The 20,712-nt window shown below is 41.9% G+C and overlaps 1 protein-coding gene and 1 long non-coding RNA gene across 5 annotated transcripts in view; one reads left to right on the forward strand and one right to left on the reverse strand.

The window, feature by feature from the left end:
• Positions 1-20,712, reverse strand: part of LOC105669996 (uncharacterized) — a 100,949-nt gene that overhangs the window by 44,678 nt on the left and 35,559 nt on the right. The window lies entirely within an intron of this gene.
• LOC105669992 (uncharacterized) overlaps positions 1-20,712 on the forward strand; it is a 61,995-nt gene that overhangs the window by 7,787 nt on the left and 33,496 nt on the right. The window contains exon 1 of one of the 3 annotated variants that reach the window (XM_012363242.2): positions 9,179-9,545. The exons of 1 other annotated variant lie outside the window; for it this stretch is intronic. The gene's annotated coding sequence lies outside the window, so the exon portion shown is untranslated. Of the gene's footprint in view, positions 1-9,178; positions 9,546-11,500; positions 12,604-20,712 lie in introns of those variants that run through there. One more of the 3 variants, XM_012363243.2, reaches the window with a different exon arrangement.

Raw genomic sequence — 20,712 nt, forward strand, 5'->3', positions numbered from 1 at the left:
TGACACGCCGAACGACATAATTGCAAATGATTCGCTGAGTGTTCCGAGAGATGCCGGGACGAAACGTTGTACCATCACTTCAGTTCGACAAAAGATACGAGCCACGCGCATCCTCGCCCTTTCGAGAACGAAAATATTCGGGTGAAAAATAAACCGGTGAAGTATTCGCGACATTGGTGCTAGAGAAATACAATAGTGAAATACCGTGCTGGAAGGAGCGCGTCACCGAGTGACGGCGAAGCACTTCGATGACACGCCGGCGTATTCAAATTTAAGCACCGAGTACTCAATGCGAGAGGAGACGAGTGACATGTACTGCGAGTATTATCATTTCCGTTTGTGGACACTTTCTCTTCACGTTTTGTGGAGTCCCGACGGGATTTCGTAGGAATTCAAAGTCGTTGTGTTCGCATAGTTCGGATGGAATCTGTGTCAAAATCAAACGGGGACTCACTAATCGCCTATACATAATTTAGCGTTATATTCCATAACGTTCTAATCGCCTGATTAGCATGGAGATTTACGTACAAGTACACCTTGAATATTGGCACCATGTAACATATTCCGTCAGATGATCGTAAACTGGATGGAGGATTTAGAGTAACGCGGCTTTTGATAGCTATATATTACAGATTTTTCTCTCATTAAACGTGTATTTATCTTACAGCGAAAAAACTGCACGAGATAACGCGTATCGGGTTCTTAAGCGGCACCGATCGATGATGCCCGTTCTCGATACGTCCCGCAACGCCGGAACCGCAACTCTCTCGTAGGCGTGAATTACGACGCGGACATTTTCGCGGTTAAGAGATGCAGACGTTATCATAACTTAGCGCGGTTAATTGGACACAACGATACGCCGATCGCTCGCGGAGATATTATTAGCGGTCATTATGCGTCTCACGCAAAAACAAGAACTGCTTCTCTCTCTCTCTCTCTCTCTCTTTCTTTTTCTCCCGCGATTGTAATTCACTGTTATGTCATACTGGTGTAAACCGCTAACATATTCGTCTCTACGACGACGTATCGCATACACGTCATTTACATAACTCAATCACGTCGCGATCGCGAGAGAGATATTAGCAAACGAGACGAGTTTGAATTTCCAGTCGGTCCTACGCGGAAATGTTTCGCGAAACTTAATTATTAATTGTTTGCCGAAGATGGGCCATGGTCAAACGAGCCGTCTGACAGAGTGGACAACTGCGCGATTGTGAAATGACATAAGTACGTCGTTATTAAATTTGATTGTTAATCTGTTCGCGAATAAATGAATTATGCATTTTAAACATCATATGTATTGTATATGTAAACGTACATAAATTATATGCGTAATTTCACAATGCATGAGAACTGCGGTTATCTGACTGTCTGACGTTTAACATCGCGTTAACATCATAATTCATAACGGTAATCGCACAGGAAGGGCCGTTATCGCGGTATTTTTGCAATATCATACTTCGATGAACGCATCCGTGTTCGGCGCAAACCGGCTATGGTTTCCTCCTTGGATTTGAATTACCGTTCACTGCACACACGTGATCTCGGTATCCAAAATATACTTAAAAATAAAAATCTATTTTTTAAGAAATTTATTCCTTTGCGATTGTTTTAAATTTTATCGTGATTGCGGTGTTTCGTTCTAATGTAATCGACGATGGGATGTTTCGACTCGCTCGTGCGGGGTTTAACATGAATTTTTGCGGCAAACCATGCGTGATTTTGCCGTCAGCGTGTACCGTTGTGAGAGGCGCAAATTAAACAGCGATTAGCGGACGAAACCGCGACGCGCTTCTACCTGCAAAGTGATTATTATAAAGACGTTCGCGGTAAATTTACGAGTCTCATTCTCGCGAGGGGTTGTCATTATGCGTCGGCAGGCGCTATTTGTTACGTGTTCCTTGTAGCATAACGATATCCTGGTGGATATTTTACTGGAAAGTATCCTTAGCTTTTGCGGAAAAAAGCTGTATACAACTTTCTTCTTTACATCACATTATTTATGAATATTGCATTCTTAATTTGCATTTTTATGTAATTGCTAATTATAAAGTATACGGTGAGATTTTTTACAGAAAATGACAATAATAATTGCTATATTATTTTCAATTTTATATTAGAATTAATATCAGAAACTCTTATAATTTTTGCACAATAATACTTTTGATTTATGCAGCAAAATATAAAAAGACATGACTACAAATATGTGTGTGCAAAGCTTCTTATTGAACGTCCTCAATGCACAATTTTGTCGACAAGAATTATTAATAAATTTTTCAATGGACAGACATATGACGAAAAATTAAGTTAGAAAAATTGCACTTTTGCAACAAATTATTAAATATATTTGATATATAAATTCTCGTTATTTACTCTATTGTGTTATTCTTCAATTTTTATTTTGGAATATTTCGATTGTTTCTCGTTATAATATTATATTTATCAACGCTTTACGATCTCTTCCCCCATCGCGTCCTTCGCACGGGGAAAATTCCTGATTTCTCTACGCAGCTTTACGTTTGTTTTAGCATGTGCGCGATTATTTATGTCTCGCCTATAAAGCAGACCGATAAAGAGACACTTTTTACGACTTTTGAAAAGCACCACTTGACATTTTCCAGGCTCCGTCGTTAGCATACCAAGATTTTACGTTGTAAATCGCTGGTTAAAACGCAACAAGAGGTCACTCCATTAGAAACGGCCGCGTTTGCCGTTTCGTTCCGAAGCCTGATTTTGCTATCGCGGAAATACCGACGAATGATTTGACGACGATGAACATATCAAATGTGTTTATCGGGTCTGACATTTCGTATCATTTTTCCGTCATCACAATTTACATGATTATTCGCGTATCTCGGATGAATACACGTTCAATCATTTCTATATATATTTAATAAATTGGACAAGCGTTCGTAAATACGTCATCGGAGACATGGGGTCCCTATCAGAACTATAAACGACGCGGAATTACTTGGTAGCCGTAGCGCGATCGAAATCTTACGGCTCGTTTATACAGCACTTACGATAAGTGGCGTCGTAAATGCGACTGAATGCAACGCGCGCGGCACAATGTAGCGTTTCGGCACGCCTCATTGGGATCTTTCGCGATCCCCGACGACAATAAAACAAATTGCTATCGCGTGTAAGGTTGTTGCGTGGAGATGATATATTGTACTCTTATTGATATCGAAACGAAAGTACGCTAAAATAAATATAAAACTGTTATTTTTTTTTATTTATAAATGTAGCCTATGCAAAGTACAATTACGTTCGTTTAAAACGGTCAGGATTACCGTTCATATCGATAATTCATCTTGAAGTCAAGCAACACTCTGTGACATACGATATCAAAACAGTTAATGATAGACATAAAAAGAGAAATAAAAGATAATATGCAGTTGACCTAAATGTAGGATAATCCGAACGGTAAATCATAGGATATGATAGAATAAGCGCGAAAAAAGGCGAATTTAATATACGACACGACATGTGTAACTTCTTAGACGCCGTTCAGTCGCGTATAACACCCTCGTTTATGAGATTCTTATTATCTCCTACAAAGTTCACTTCGCAATCGGATGCGAGGGCGCACTCGCGACAACGTGTCCTGCGAATGACAATCGACGATTTTATAAGTAACGATGTCGCCTTACGCCCACTTGTGATATACGGACCGCGCGGGTCAGGGCGACAATAAAATTTTAACGCGGGCATAAAGGCGCCACCGTCCACCTCGATAGAAACGCGGGGAACCAGACGGATATTTGAGAACATGGTCCTCCGTAGCGCGCGACAGCCGTAGCAGCATAAATAACGGAAACCCAACGCGACCATTTTGCAGCGTACGCGATGAATATTTACACTGACATTTAAACTGCCATTACCGCGTTCGTGTGTGCGTGCGCTCGCCGCAACGGGAGAACAATGGCCAGCTGGCGTAGCTGCCACGAAGAATCAATTGGCGTGATTTATCGCCGGTCGCGGATAAATAAATAATAAATAGCGACCTGAATAACCGTGAAACGATCGGATCGGGCGTAAAATCTAAGTCTGACTACGTGAAAATTTCACGTTACAGTTTCACGTAGGCTTGATTTATCCCGCGCTCTCACCGCCGCCGGAGAGATATTCTTCCTCCGTACAAATCGATTTCTACAATTTATTAAAGCTACCTACTTGCATTATGGTGGCGGCAGTTTACAGGTCGGATTTGTGTTACTCGAACATGGTGGATTTAATCCGACGCGCACGATCGCCGCTCGATCTTGGTAAAAATTCCGATCGCCCGGCCACGATTCTTATCCGAGCTCAACAAAAATTCTAATTACCGGCGCACGATCGTTATCTGCGCGCGGAAAAATTCTGACTGCTGATACATGATCGTCCTGTTTCCTCGAAAAAAGTTTCTGATCACCGAGAAGCGAGTGAGGACGGCCGGGACATTAATCGTCCGCGCGCGAGCGCGGGGAGTACCGTTCGATTAACGCCGAGCAAAGAGACCGATGTGCCGAGTGAGCGGATGATGGACCTCGTTTACGATTATCTTCACGAAATCCGCGCGATAATGCCCATTCGCGATCACGCGAGTCGCGCGGATGACTAAGAGCTCATTAGCCACGCGCGTCATAGTGTCGCTTTTCGTAATTGACGGGACGTGCTTTATTAGCGTGTATCCCGTCCGCGAACTGCATCAATTAGAAGTACATGCGGGACTTGATCGACGCGTAATTAGCAAATACCGGCTGCTTATCCGATCCTCGCTGGTTTGTATCCGATGCTAAATTATGCGCGCACTTCCTATCTTCGCGCGTGTAACCGGAGATACGACAGTTTACGCTCGAAGCTGCGGAGCGCTCGTTTACGCTATTCGTTATCATCAATCGTCGTAACAACCGCATAAATTTTTTTCCTAGTAAATACCCGTCTGTATCGCGCGAAACGCTTCTACTATTTTTACACACGAGTCAGCGACAGCTGGTGCAAGAGGCGTTTGTTATGTTTGTCGTTTTGATAAGATAACATTTAAAACGTTTTCGGATTACGAAAAAAATTATCGTAAAAATGCGCGTTGCTTATGGATTCGTGAATTTTCATAACATTTTTTAATTTTTTCTCCTGTTTCTTCTCGCGTTCGCTTTTGCACGGCGTGGGACCACCTACACATCCTACGTCGATTAGCATCCCGCAATAAGTCACCGAATGTCGTAGCTGGCGGCTATGTGCGTTCCGGCATTACCGCCTCATTTGATTCACACTGTCCGTAATTTTGGCCCTCGCGAAAGAATAATGGCGAAATCCACGGACTTTCACCCGGAGGGGGCAGGTCTATGGTGCAGAACGGCGCAACGGCTCGTGGGTGCACCTGCCAAATTTACATGGTTAAGCAGTTTAATTTGATCGACCGATTCACGAAAAAAAAAGTGTAGAACCTGGTGAATAACTGTCCTCTTTGACTTTCAATATTACGTACGTCGGTATATAATATATAAGCATACAGTTGGATTTCCAAATATAAAAATGTAGTTGTAAAAACTTCCGTTTTTAAAATTAAACAGCAGAAATTCTATGTTAATCGATGCTACTTTATATTCAATAGAGATTTTATTCCAAACCTATAAAAATTATCGTGTTTAATGAAATCACGTTTCAGCTATTACACTAACATTGTATTATCTATCGATTATATTTCCGTTCGAAAGATGATGCAAATGTCTGATATCTCGCAGGCACGGAAAGTAATTGCCGCATAAATACTTAATGATCACGGAAAGAGCAAATCAATACAATCGCGACACTAAATCTCTGTCAATAGTTGCATGAATGAAAAACCAACTAATTTTCCAGGAATATATTGGAACAGCGTGCACGGCCTATCGATATGCAAATAATGGCTGCAGTCGAAGGCTGGTGATTAATATCGCGACAGGCAATAAAGTTAGCGTAACGCGAGAAGTTGATCGACGCGGTTAAAAAAATTATTTCTTTGAGATAACGCGACGCAGGATCGAGTATTCCGAGATTTTGCAATCGTTTGATTTGAAAATCACCGATTAGTGTTTTTTTTTTTTTCTAAACAGCGAACATTTCTCATATCATGATGTACGTCTTAGGGAAACGTTCGATTTCTCTTCATAATCTCAGCTTTACATGAACGAATGCGAGTCGAGTAGACAAACGCAGAAAAGGGATGAGGACGATTTATACGACGTCTCGAGATGCCAAGATGTTGGCGATTTAGATTTAGGAGTGGGAGGGAAATCCTGATAAATTTCTAAGCGAAACGTAGCGGTTTCTCAGCTCGCCGGGTCGACTGCAAATGCAATAATCAGCTATAAATTTACGGATGTGGACACAAATCTCTTCGGAATTCCGCTTCATCGATTATTAATTGAAACGCAAATGTCAAATGAGATTACGCACCATGATTTCGATCGTAAAATCGATTTTATCGACCTACGCTCAAAATTGCGACAATGTCGGCTGACGTCTGTGCAAATAGCTATTAATCAAGCATTCGAGCGTGTCCTTTCGCTCTAAATGTCTTCCTCGCACTAGAAAAAGCTTTGGACAGAACGCACTGCGTCGAACCTGCTAGCTATATTTTTTTCGTTCGTCGCCTGATAACATTAGTGAAAAATATCGATTAAAGTACGCGTGAAAATAGTTGCGAGTGCGAATACAGTAATCATGCTGGTTGTCAGGTGATTAAACAAGTTATCTATTGTATGTGCAGTGCGAAACAGTACACTCGTTGCATTAAGGCCGGTTGTAGAAAGCATTTGCCACCATAAAATATGCATGACTGCTATTATCGTATTCCATGTAAAAATCACGAAAAACATTTCTATGTTAATCATATTTTTATCTTACACCGCGCAGCCAAGCCCTGCGATTAAATTCTTAGATATTGAGCAATAGTAATAATTTTCATTCTCACAAAATTTATATATATTTTGTTTTAAAATACCAGAATTATTTATAAATCATTATCTTGTATAGTCATTCGCATAATATTCGATTCCGATTTAATTATTACAGCGTTACTAGTTCGCTAAATTTCTTATGTACTGCGGATACGATACGTGTTATGCGTTAGCCATCTGAAATAATGCGCGATGACGTGATCGATACAAAGGTATCGTTTTGCACCATAAATGCGCACACGGCCAATTCCATGATGTTGATCAAAGTGTCGGATTCACTAACGTGTAAAATTGCGCGCTGCGTGCGATCCAATGATTATTTTTGTAACGGCTGAGCCGTAGAAGCGGTTTAGATGTTTGCGATACTTCGACACCTATTATATTCAGATTAATTACAAAATATCTCTTGTGATTAATATTAATTTTTTGCATTGATTTTTACAATAATTTTATCGTTATAGAAATCTTTTTCATATATTGCAAACCACATCTATATAACAAGATATCAATGGCGTTGGAAAAATTAAGAGTCTCTGACTGAGACAATAAAGAAATTAAAATTAAATCGACATTTCCTAAAGAAGTATTGCTTGAATAATTATTAAGTCGACGCGTCAGATTACTAATTGAATGAATCGATTGTTTTGCTCCTATATCGGGCCAATCGATCGCTTGTCTGAAAGCTTTGGTCGTGTAATGATGTCGCAGCCTAATTTACGAACTTTCGTTCGATAAAGCGAGTTTCTAGATGCGACGAACATCTTCGTTTTTCTAGCCGATAATATCGGGTTTTTGTTTCAAGCCAATTACGATCAAAACATTATACTAGATACATGAAATTATTTTATTTCGAAACACGTAAATAATACTCGAGAAATTGTTACTTAAAATTTCAGTTAGACTTTAATGTATTTTATAATTTTTAATAATATTTATATGGCAACCTCTCTTAAGTAGAATTAAGATGATTACATTTATTATCGTTGATAAAAAGCGGAAACAAAATTATGTATAATTATAAATGACTGCAGTTTTACAATTAAAAAAATCTTGTGTTAAATTCATTACTGTTTATAAATTAATTTTTTCCATTAACTCAAGTTAGCCATTCCTTGAAAAAATTATTGCTTATACCGAAATGATAAGCTCGCCTTTATTCTATCTGCTTAGACTGGTTTAGTATATGTATCTCTACATATGATACGCGACGGGATGAAATTTATTCCAACAGCAATTGTCGGAAACTATTCGAGTTCAGCGAATTGCAGCGTTTTATTTCTGCCTCCTTGGCACGCGCGATATCGCGCGATATGGAAATAAATACATGGCGTTGCCGATTGTGACGTACACGACCATGATTGGTATGACCAAAGACCGGAGAAATCGATGGATATCGTAATACATTATCAGTTGCAATTTTAACTGATTTTCTCGACAACAGAACGAGAACGTTAATCATTTCTCGTATCTCTCGCACTCGCGTATTTATCTGCTGCGTCATTATGGCTCTTGAATTGTTACATGTGCAAAGTGTATACTCGCAGTATTGGCGATCACGATGTGTCGATCGATCGCGGTCCAACGGTTCCATTAATCAATTAAACTTACGTAAGATATGCATCATTTATCATTTTATAATTCCTCGAGTTTCCTCGTAAAGTGTGAAGATCGAAGATTTTGAAAGGAATTGATAAGAATTTTATTATACAAACTTTCGGCATGTTCGTTGACATTAGTCAATCTAATCGAATAAGAAATATCATCAAATGGCCGTATGGTTATCTTTTATGGTCCTCCTTTTTAGACTCGTGGGACGCAACCCTTTATTTTGGAGCCTAAGATCTCTCAAAGCTGTTCCCCAGCGCTCTCGGAGCGCTAGCTCAGCAAACAAAGCACATTAGTACAATTATCGGGCCAGCTATAGGGCTGAGCTGTGGGAAAATGTCCACCGTGTATAACCTATCGATATTCGAAGTTTATCCAATCAATTATTATCTCTACGCTTGGATACACCGTGCCATTAACCGACAATGATCTTAGAACAATCGGACAATGTACATCGTAATCCAAATATGTCAACATTTGAAGGCTCGGTTAACACAATTTAGTTATACATACTCTTATTGCTAAGTTAAAGTTCTTTGATTATCTAAAAACACATATTTTTGCGTCCGATTTTCCTTCATCGTAATTTTCATTCTCTATATTCACACGCCGTCGCTATAAAGTCTTTAATTTTTTGTGCCGTGTCGCAAGTCATTGTAGTCGGTCGCGTGAGTGGTAGGCGGTGCTGTCGAGCTATCTGGTTTATCGAGCGTTGACATTAGCGGCGACGATCAGTTTACGACGATCACTTCGAGGTGTGAGATCTCCAGGCCAATCATTATCTCGCCCGTCCGATTGGAGCCACTCTCTCACGATTTTCCTCTCGCTTCGCGCTTCGAGGACGCGCCTTCCTCCCGAAGGGCACCGCCTGACGTTGGCATTCCACGCCGAGAAACGTCCAACGCAAACATTCATGGGAAAAAGTTCCATGGGACGCAGGGTGATTGATGATTATGCTCGGTACGCAAATGGGACCGACGCGAAGAAGAGGAAACGGCTCTTGTTAAAGAACAAATCGTAAATATATCCGAGACAATCGCTAAACAGTCGTCTATGTGTTCCGCTAGCCTCCTCCGCCTTGTTTAAAGCATACACGCACGTTTTCGTTCAATGCTCACGGTTCGATGCTCATTACTGCCGCGTGTCGCTTCGAGGCAGTGATGAAACGAGGAAATAACGAAGACTCGGATGTTACGGAACAGTGCATTTGACCTGACGAGTCATGATGGATGATTAACGCAGAATTTGCTCACTGAATTGCGCGTTGAATAATCTGTTAGCTTCGCAATCGTGGCATTTATTACTTAAGAAATGGACGTATATATTCAATCTCAATTTCTTCGAGAAATATTAATGCGAGAATAACTTTCTAGAGCTATTTCTAATAATTGCGGATCATGCGTTCCGTTAGACTCATCGTATCACGACACGGATATTTTGATAAATCATCGCGCGTCGCTGTTGAAAGTGTTGTTAAGTGTCATCCCGACTGCCGCACGCGATCGAGAACGACCCACAAGAAGCTTGTTAAGAGTCGCGTCTCTGTCCAGCTGCGTCGCTTCGAGCATTCGAACTTCGCGACGAGAACAACGCGAGAAACCGGGGTTATTATAAGGATCATTTCGATAGTATCTCGGCCATGTAAACGCGCATTTAAAAGTAGTTAATCCGTTCGTGAACAGGTTTGATACACAGAGTGTTTATTTTATTATAATATGCATTTAAAACTGTATTTTATACTTATTATTTAATTATATAAATGCAGTGCGAAATCGAAGAATACATAAAACAGTTAAAAAAATCTAAATATTTAGTTGCTGGAAAAATCGAAATTAAACACGTTTGTTCACTCCGAAAGATTATTTCTTTATGACAGAATTATGATACTCAATGATTTAGATGGATATTCAATCGCGATGTAAAATATACACCCGCCTACCAGAGCATATTTTAACGAGTCATCAGGTATCTACGGATTACATCGCCGTCGGGCTCCAAGCGCAGCGGCTCGATACGCATATATATCGATTGATACGCCACCAGTGAGATAACAATCTGAGTTAGAGGCACGAGACACCCTGGTAGTAGTAGTAGTCGCCTGGAACGAGTAGCCGAGTAATTTGCCGGCGACCGCCTCGAGAGATATCGAGCCGCGGCGGTTGACGATCCGGCGGGACGATCCCGGACACGAGCAATGCGTCTTCGAGGATATCGGACATCAGGGTGCACACGTCGCGACGATACCTTTTTATGTGATCGGGGATCGGGATCGATCCGTAATAAATGATGTCGGCTCACGAAAGTGAAATGCATCGAGCGATTTCGAGCGGATTTCCACTTAAATTATCGTCTAGTCTCACGTTCATCAATCTCTCGAGGCTTTTAGAAGAAGTTATAACGTGACGCCTGAATCTTGCTTCTTGTTACTTCGAGGAACAAAGAATATAATTAAGCTAAAAAAAATTCACTCGTCAAGATTTTTTTAATATTACGCGACCGGAGCGAAAAAATTTAACACACGAGAAGTTTTATTACTTTTAGGATTGTTGATACGATCCTACGTATTGTTTTATCGTATTCTCTCGTCGGTAGAATCTGTGGAAAGCTGGTTCTCTCTGCGATGTTTCCCTGGTTTTCGAGCTAAGAGTGGGATCCCGCCGAAAAGGGGAAAAAAAGGGTGGTCGGTGAGTTGGCTTTCTTTTTCTTTCTGCCGAGCACCGAGCAGGTTTACAAGACGTTTATTTCCGCTCGGTTGGCGATCCAGAAGGCGTGTCATAGAGGCAATGGCAGTTTCCTCGTTTGAGCCCCCTGCGCGCTCGTAAATCTTTCGGTCAACGAGACCGTGCGACACATTTGAATTATCGGATGAGCCGTTTCGAGGAAATCCGTACGCCGACAAATTGGACAAATTAGAATTCAAGTATTCGGTTTCGACGATCTCTTCACACACAATTGTGTAAAAGCGATGTATTTAAGGATACTGCGATAATATACTGCGATTAAATTAGTTGCACTTTGCTTCCTATCGTCTATTGCCTTTACGATACTTTATAGCTTTGAAAAAATTCTAGATATTCTCAAATGTAATATCTTTGTAATGGATACTTGAAGACGCGTAACGCAGTTTAATTAAGTCTGGCACAAAATCTGTTTCTCTGTTCTCGGTACCAAGCACGAGGCGCGGTGAGATTTATTTGACGGCAGTGAAATATTGTGCGTAAAAAGTGCCACGATTTACGAGCATTTTTCACGGTTGTGTAAGTTTACTGCAAATCCCAAGTGAAACGTCTATTATTCGCTATAAAAAGTTATAACTCTTTACAATGGCATTTGGTTATTATTTCGAGACATGAAGGATATGTAAAGTTAAAAAATTTAACTCGCAAGATTTGATTCTTTGAAAAAGAAAAATGCAACATTATAGAATTAAATTAATTTAAGAACTTAATTGTGATAAAAAGGGAAAATGAAGAGATCAAATGACATTAAATAAGATAAAATTTTTAACAAACGAGATCTCCGACTCTCTTCCCGCATAATCGAAATTTCGAAGTCGCGTCGAAGGAGGGAGTCGTCGCGAGAACATCCGGAGTAGTGGGCATTATCTTGCATGAGTAGACACGTAGACGAGGCCGCGCAAGGGGAGGGTGAACAACTCGGAACAACTCACTCAACCTGATCCGAAGCCGGCAGGCATCAACATGGTTTCTCTGCGCCGCGTGTGCTGTGTCTGTCCGGTTTCGTTCCTTCGTCCGTCCGACTGTCCGTCGGTCTTCGTTCTGCTGCCTGCCTGCCTGTCTGTCTGTTCCCCGACCGGGTGATCTTTAACGCGTGTTTTGACGCGATTAGCCGCGGTCTACGAACAACGCGGCCCGTTGTTCCCGCAACGCGTGATCTCGCGTGTGAATCCCTCATCCAGTCGTAGTCCTTGTCAAGGACACTTGTCGAGCCGCGAGAAAGCGCGGACCCTTCTGAAAGAAGCTCCTATTGAGGGCGTTAAAAGGTTCCTGCCGCCCTCACGACGTATCGACGACGCATGTTTGGCTCGGATTTTATCAACGCGGTATTTTTCTCGGTAAGTGCACGAATTTGTGGCGCAATCTCTCGCTTGGACGTAAATAGAAAACTATTACTTTTTTCTAATTTTGATTCATAAACGTAAAACGTAAAGCTTGTAAAAAATTTGTCAGCGTTCGCTTTAGCACATAATTTATAGTCATTTTCCAACATCTCATTTTTGCCCTTAATATTAATTAAGTATCGGTACCGATGCTTATCGAGACTTGTCGGAGCTCTTACCACCCGGGATGATATAATCCATTTATCAAAACTATTAATTACCTCGAACAAATTATTGGTGCTGGTAACGAGAGTATGCAAAGTATAAAATTAATGAAACACGATGTTTTTTTTCGCCGCAACATGTTTCACTCGCCGGCGGCAGCGGCGGTGTTCAATGTAATGCTAAAATTCATATTAGAAGATTAATCAAGCACACTGTCTGTGTATTAACCGCGTATTAATCGGTTATCGGTTATTGAAATTGCGCCTAAGTGAAATTGAAATCGCCGTACGATCGGCGGACGGTTACTGTGTAATTTGCCACCGCGTTTTAATTGACCGACGATATTAAGTCTCCTTGGGAAACAAGAAGCGATGCGTGACCGGGGGACTAAATTCGACGAGTGGGATATCGGCGTGGCGGCAAAAAGGATTAATTTGTTACCCAGCTTTAATTACATTCTAAGAAAAGTCCGGGGAGAGTTCGCTTCGCGAATACGGCGGCCGCCGATAACAAAGCTATCGTGGCGCGTGTCACGCGGAATAATAATTATTATCCGACCGTGGAGTCGGGTGCAAACACACCGGCATCGCTTTCGAATTCCCGCGGCAGGCCGTAATTTGCAATATCGATGGATAATATACGCCCCGACGCCGTATTCACGTAATGCCGCGAACACACACGCTCGCGGAAACAGGTACCGGCGATTAAATTTTTCTTCACCGGCGCCAATCGACGCGACTGCGTCGCGTTTGTTTGCTGTTGATGAAATATTGAACCGGTAAATGATAAGTTTCTGCAAGACAACCATTGGTCAGTTCGCACAATATTTATTCTTTTTCTTATTGATTTTTTGTCAATTAAGTAACGCGACGTGGAAGTCCCGCGGATTCCTATCGCGACTCCCTGTCTTTTTTTCTTTCACGTTTGGCGGCACGTTTGGCCAGCTCGTTTCTTTCTTCATCATCGGCCGCGACAGCTGACTGTGCCCAACCGTGCGTGTGGCAATCGGTGGTCGCCCTTTCGCGGGCGCTGCAAATTAATGCTCGTGGTCGGCTCGCGTTCCTTCTGCGTTATTAATTTTCCGCGCCGTTAATCTCGATATGCGAACGCGTAGCCCGGGTGTTATTCGACGGGTGTCCGATGAGACCGTCACGTCGGTACCTTCCGCAAGGCCACGATGAAATGCACACTCGGCCTCCTTCCGAAAATAAAGCGATATATCCGGTAAGCTTATCGCATGCATCGTTTCCCAATTTTGATCGGCTCGCGATGTGCTACAAACACCCACGAGGTGATGTTAAATAACCGAAAACACCGCGTCGCATATCATTCTTCGAAATATGTGAAATAAACATAGCGAGAAATTTTAGGTTGGAATAATGATCGCTAAAAATAATTCTGACGGCACATTTCTCGCGGAGAACTCTAACGAGCCTCCATTAGGCACGCTCGTTATCAAACTACGGCTTTGTGCTTCGTACAATGGCTTCCGAGGCATCATCCGTTTATTCCCGATATTTTGTCTACAGCACCGTCGACTGTGTAAACGGTCGTGCCGCATAATGCGTAAATCGCTCATGTATTTACATACCGCGCGGCACCCCGCTAACCTGCTGGCCGTGCGTGCACCTGTACGCCGCGCTACTGGCCCGGTCGCGGAAAGCACTTCGTAAATTGTATATTGGCGTATTTATAGCGCGGTCACGACGGTGTTTTCTAAATACGCGCTAATTCAAGTATAAACGAGAACGGACGAAGCCGTGAACCAACGTCCTGGCCGAGGCGCGCCAAATGAAGTCTCGCGCGAGGAAGACGGAGAACGAACTCGTAATTTCCACGGAATTTCACAAAAAGCGTATGTAATATGTACAGATAAATACAGTTGTATATTGCTGTATATTTTACATGCGTGATACAGCAAGTATTTATTTCTGTAGCACGAGTATGTACTTCTTAGGATTAAATGCGGATTACGAAAGCGCGAGCGGTCACAATATCCCGCGGGACGAGAGTCGCGCGAGGAGTCACCGACGAAGCTGAAAGCGGGATGACGATCATTCTAACGCGCCATCGCGCCGGCTTACAAATGGCATTAATTGAGATGCGATTCCGCGGCTGGTAATCCGACAGACGAATTACTTACGACCCCTCGTCTTGTCGTTGGCGCCGGTGCCGCCAAGTTTACGCTCGTACGTCGCCGCATTTGGCGGCCGGCGCGCTGATAACGCTCGAGCGATCGCGTGAACACGATGACGAACGACGATAACGTTTTCGGTGAGAGATCGTGTCTCGTTACAGCCGGTGTCACTCGTTGCAGCTCGAGCGAGCATAATCGGACGTTTCAAGTACGAGTTCTCCTTTTCCTCGGAACATAAATGGAATAATATACGCGAGTACAGGAATGTCGCTCGCGCCATATATGGTCCACGCTCATTACTTGAGCAAGCGATTATTTTTGCGTGTAATTATCGAATGTCGAGCAAATTTTAGGAGCGATTCTTGGATCATGTTACAAGTTTCGTTTTTCTTTTTATCGCTTGATATCGCTTGTGGAATTTTTTTCACAGAAACCGCTCGCGGGAGCCGCTTTTGAATTATATTCAAATGAGACGGTAGGAAAAATGACTTTAATTTGTCAAGACAAGCGAAATGCACGTAAAGGATTAAGGAATGCGGCGTCTCGCTGTCCGTTCACCGGCGTCTGACAAATTGAATTTACTTCGGCTCGATAAAAGGGGATCATTGTGACAACCGCCTTCTTTATACTCCTAACTCCGAGGAAAAGTTAAAGCCGCAGAAATCTTTTGCCGTCGAGCGTTGATAAGCTCCCTATGTTATTGTGACGATAAGCCGCCACAGTTAATGAAAGACGTCGCCGACGTTTCCGGCATCTTCAGAACTGCTGCTTGGATATCAATGTCGATACTTGATCCCGTCTGATATGTATATCCTGTCTCGATATTATTGTCTCACGGTATCTTACTCTAAATATTTCGTATGTGTCATATAAACTTTACGTTGGAATTTCGTGACGGTAGATCATATGGTCTTGGTGAAAACGGCTGAGTTTACTCTGACGAGCACTTTAAAGACCGAGAATTTCTTTGTCGTATTGACGCTGTAAATTACTGTGAAATTTTCGCTGAAAGTGCCAGGACCATTACTTGCAAGGTCATTTCCTAGAAATGTAAGAGATACGCGGCTGCCGACCAGCTTTCTTTTCAATGCCATTTTCGTTGTAGTACAGATTTTTAATTTTCCCAATTTTGCCGCTCGAAAAATCTCGGAAAAATTGTATCTTAAAATGTGCGAGTACACGGAGAAAATTTTATATCAAAAATTACTATGTACGGTAGTAGCCGCCGACCATGAAGGAATTATAAAAATTTTTACTGTTTTTCACATGTGAAACATAGTAAAAATTTCGGTCCGCAATTACTGCCGTCACAGTAATTTTTGATATAAAATTTTCTCCGTGTATACATATTTAGTCGACTAAGTTGTACACCGTGTCGCAAAACTTGTCACACATGTCTAAAGAAAGTGCGAAGTGGAAGTGTCGAGTATCGCGAATTGCGAGATTTTTCAAATGTCTACATTTCAACGGCAACAGATTAACATATTCGCTAGGTACTTTACACGCACGGCGGGTATTACCAAAGCACTTGTAATCGCCCCATTCATGCAGTTAAACGCTTTGCAATCGCAGAAGGGGGCTACTTACTAGATGCGTTTAAGCGATACCGGCTACCGAGGTACGTGAAACCTTATTATCCACTCAGACCGCATCCTCGTCTGGGAAGAAAATAGCAAACGGATAAGAGCGGCAAGCCACGCTATTCGAAGGGAAGCGTTAAATCGCACTTGAGCACGCATGAGCATGCGAAAAAAAAGTAATTTTTTTCTAATTTTGTAAAATAATTCAAATAAATATTTCTATAATATTAAACACGTGGAAATTAATACAAAACATTGGTTACAAAATGTTATAAATAGCCAACAATTATAGGTACTGTGCAAAGTCTGGCGGAATTAAACTTGTGATTCATCGTGCATAAATCAGTGATGAGAAATAAGCGATTTGTCACTCGGGTACGTAAGCGCGAAATATCAAGACACGGTTAGGACGCGGTTTCGTTTAAAGAATTTCGCTAACCAGACGAGCAAACACACGGCCAGCCAAGTGGCTATTGACTAGGCTGACCGTTTAATGGCGCCGGAAATACCGCGCGAAACGGTCACACTCTCGCGTACCTTTAACATTGCTTCTCGCAGGTAGTCACCGGGCACTTTACGCACTATCTTAAGAAAAAGGATATCCTTCTAATATATGCATGTCATTCTCGATTGCCAAACAAGCGAGGCAAGATTCCGAGAAAGTTGGAAAGTATTTTGTACGTACAACAATATTCCGATTTTCATTCTAGTTAAATTAATTTTGTAATATTTATTGCTTAATTTCAAAGAAGTGTAGTTTTATAAAATTTTAAAATAGGATTTAAATGACAGAAATATAATAATGACGGTAATTAATATAAGAGAAGCAAGAAAAGGAGATATTTCTCAGATAATCGCAAAAATACTTGTTAATTGTCATTAATTAAATCTACCGTTTAATTTTATTCAAGTGATTTATTACGGCGGTAATGCGAAATCCTCCTGGAAATGGCCTTCTTTCTTGAACCGGTATCCTTGTCTGGGAGCGAGAATAAGCGCGAGCGCAATAGACGGGAAGAACCAAGAGAAGATCATTGATCGTCGCGCGATCTAAGGACGTCGCTCTTCTCTTTCTCTTTCTCTTTGTCGCCGCGACAAGCATGCGATGTTACCGCCGGCAATTACCGGCAACATCTTCTTCTGTTCGAGCCGCCCACGGGACAGTTTATAAGGAACTGTCATTGTCGGGAACGATCGCGCCGATTTCAATCTGTCTTGTCCGCCGTTCCTTACGATTATCAAGTCATACGAGCGATAGTATCATCTCCTTAATCAAAGGACTAGTCGCGGCAAAACTGGTTTATATCGTTTTGCAAAAGTATCTTCTCATAGCGAAACGCACGCTGGTCGGATTTTACGAAAGACGCGCAAAAAAGTAGTGCTAATAATTTTGCAGAAAGAAACCGCTAATCTGGAAATTTATCGAGCTGTAATGTTGCAATATTGTTTTTATCGCCACTAAGAATTTCAAACTTGTCCGTTCTTTGAGAGATTTCAATTTTAATCTTATGTAACATTCCGCCGGTCTGCAATCTCTTACGGCCTGCATGATCGCGTTTTATAACTCGCGTTGTATCCTGCAATTTGAGGATACGGCTCGCCGGCACTTTGTCGATACTCTCAATACTTCGCGGCTCGTACACTGCGTTTTATTGCCGACTCGCGGAAGTTCGTTTAGCTATCGATTTCGATATCGATTGCCGCTCGTTGTTATCATTTGCATAATCGCGCGTCCCGTTTTATTTCGCTCAGTACATCATGCAATTCGCTTGTTTAAGAGAGCAGCGCGCTGTAACGATCTTTTGAGATTTTCCTTCTTGATCTAAAGATCAAATTATTTGGCAAGAGATAAATATATTGCGGATTGCGAGCAAACGTGCTATGTGCATTAGTTCCGGAAATTCGTATTGGTTGTCCGTTCTCGTTCACACTTTCGCGCGGAATGTTGTTAACCAAGCATGTAAACGTGTCGCTATTGGTCAGACCTGTCATTTAGCGGCGCCAGAGCGCCAATTTCGTTGCATCGCGCGCATAATCGCGCGCACTCGCGCGTCACGCCGATCTCGCGAACGCTACCGATCTCGCGCTGATTTATCGGCCCTGAATGGCGCCTGTGCGAATGACGGGTGATCAATAAAGGCGCGTACGTCGCGACAGGCGTGAAAGCTAGTTAGTCCGTCAACTGGCGACGGTTGTCACGCCGTAATACAACATCATTAACCCACTTTTTCGTTATCCGCGGCGATCAACGGCTCGCCGCTACACCTCGGGTATGCGCTATCTTGGGTTAGAATTTCGAGAAAACGCGGGCAAACGGTGAACTCCGTTGCGAAATCGTTGCGGAGAACGTTTCTCCGCGTTAGAGTCGATACCTGACTGAGGAAATTTTAATCGGCTGATCGATCTTGGTGATAATTAGGCGGCGTCCAATCGAATCACCTGGCACCGATAATGAGATGTTTTTAGCGTGACGCAGTCAGCGTCATTCATTACAACACGGACCTTGCGAGCAAGCTGAATTTTCTCATCATTTGATATTTATTAATTTATACGTATCCAAACATTTTTTTAGAGATTAAAATTCATGAGGTTTATCGTTCCAGTAGTAAACACGTTGGAGCTCGTTATTTCTTTCGTCGGTGTTAGCTTTGTCATTCCGTGGGCTAACACACAAATTGTTTGTCACACGTATGCGAATCGGCAGGATCGAGCAGATTTATCGTCAAGGCGGTGCAACTCAAAGAAATGACGTTGGTTGTGTCCTATACATATTTTTCACCCTGCGACCCGCCGCCCGTCTAGAATACGTCCTAGAAAATCCGATTGCCCGACGAGACCAAGAGCGAAGGTTAAGACGTAAGGTAAAGCGTCCCGCTGTGCACCCTGTCGCGACGGGTCAGCACCCTCGTGTTTGCCACGTGTTACGTTCTAAGCGAATAGAAGCGACAAGAGATCGCACACGAGGAATTTCAATTTAAGCAGCAGGATTTTTAACAAGACAAAACATAAAATGGAATCTTGAAACAACGAAATATCAAAGAGCTTTTTGTTTGCCTTTCATTCATAACAAATACATTTTTTGTGTGTGAATTTATTTTTTTGTGTAGAAAAGGTTTATTTCAATTTCAGTTGCGTATTCTAAGCGAATCGAATTCGTAATTCGATCTGCATCTTTTGGAACCTTCGGAGACGAAGGCGAAGTCTAAAAAAGAATGCCAGGTGCCCAATGAACAATAGAGACCTCGATCAACACAAACTCGTAAATCAAATTTTATCGAGTGTGTAATCAGTTACACCATTATTAAGTTTTTGTACTCCGGATTAACGATGACTTTATTCGTTTTCTTGTCGCGCAGTACGCGGTAAGACCCCCTCGTAGACACACACACGTGTTATTCTGTTTAAGGAAGCGCTTAAGAGATTACGAAGACCCAGTCTGTATTTCGAGTCGTAAAACAAATCTTACATTCGTACGTTTTTTTCACGCGCACGTCGACTGATTTACACACGGCAACACCCTGTTTCGTAATCCACGTAAGCTTCACATTTTTGTCGGGATTCAAGAACTAACACGTGGTAATTTCAGCGGGAAAAAGGGCTGGTAGTCACGACGGGGTTGATAATATTCATATAGTGTCATCTGGCGATACTTTCACGTGAGAAAAGCATTTTCACAGACTTGCGTAGTAAGGAAATATTGTTTTCACAGCTGAAATAGCGTTTTCGCTGACGACTTTATTAAGATTATTTTTTTTGTGTCTCCCTTAAGTAATATTAATGAAACATGAATATTTTTTAGCAACCTACAGAGCGAATCGATTTCTAACTTTTAATCTCATCTTTATAAAGATACAAGACTCGGCGCGTTTTAATTAATGTTGAGAGAGCTGAGACGTTAGTTGAGTTAGTAAATCGTCGGAATTTCTTTCAAGGGCTCACATGCGCAACGGCGTTGTGTACTATTCAGTAACCGTGGTTATAATACTTAACATACATTTTCATAAATTAAGTCTTCCTCTCTTTCTTTCTTTGATCTTTAAATACTGTTAACATAGCTCGTTGAGACGACCACAGGTGACCGGTTTTTTTTTTTAATTCGATTCTTACTGCGTATCGGATTTTGAACAGTACGCTATGCGAGTTATCTTCGACTCTAACGCGCTACTTCTCAAACTCTGGCGA

The sequence above is a fragment of the Linepithema humile genome, chromosome 7 (assembly GCF_040581485.1).
Source record: "Linepithema humile isolate Giens D197 chromosome 7, Lhum_UNIL_v1.0, whole genome shotgun sequence".
NCBI classification, from domain to species: Eukaryota; Metazoa; Arthropoda; class Insecta; order Hymenoptera; family Formicidae; genus Linepithema; species Linepithema humile.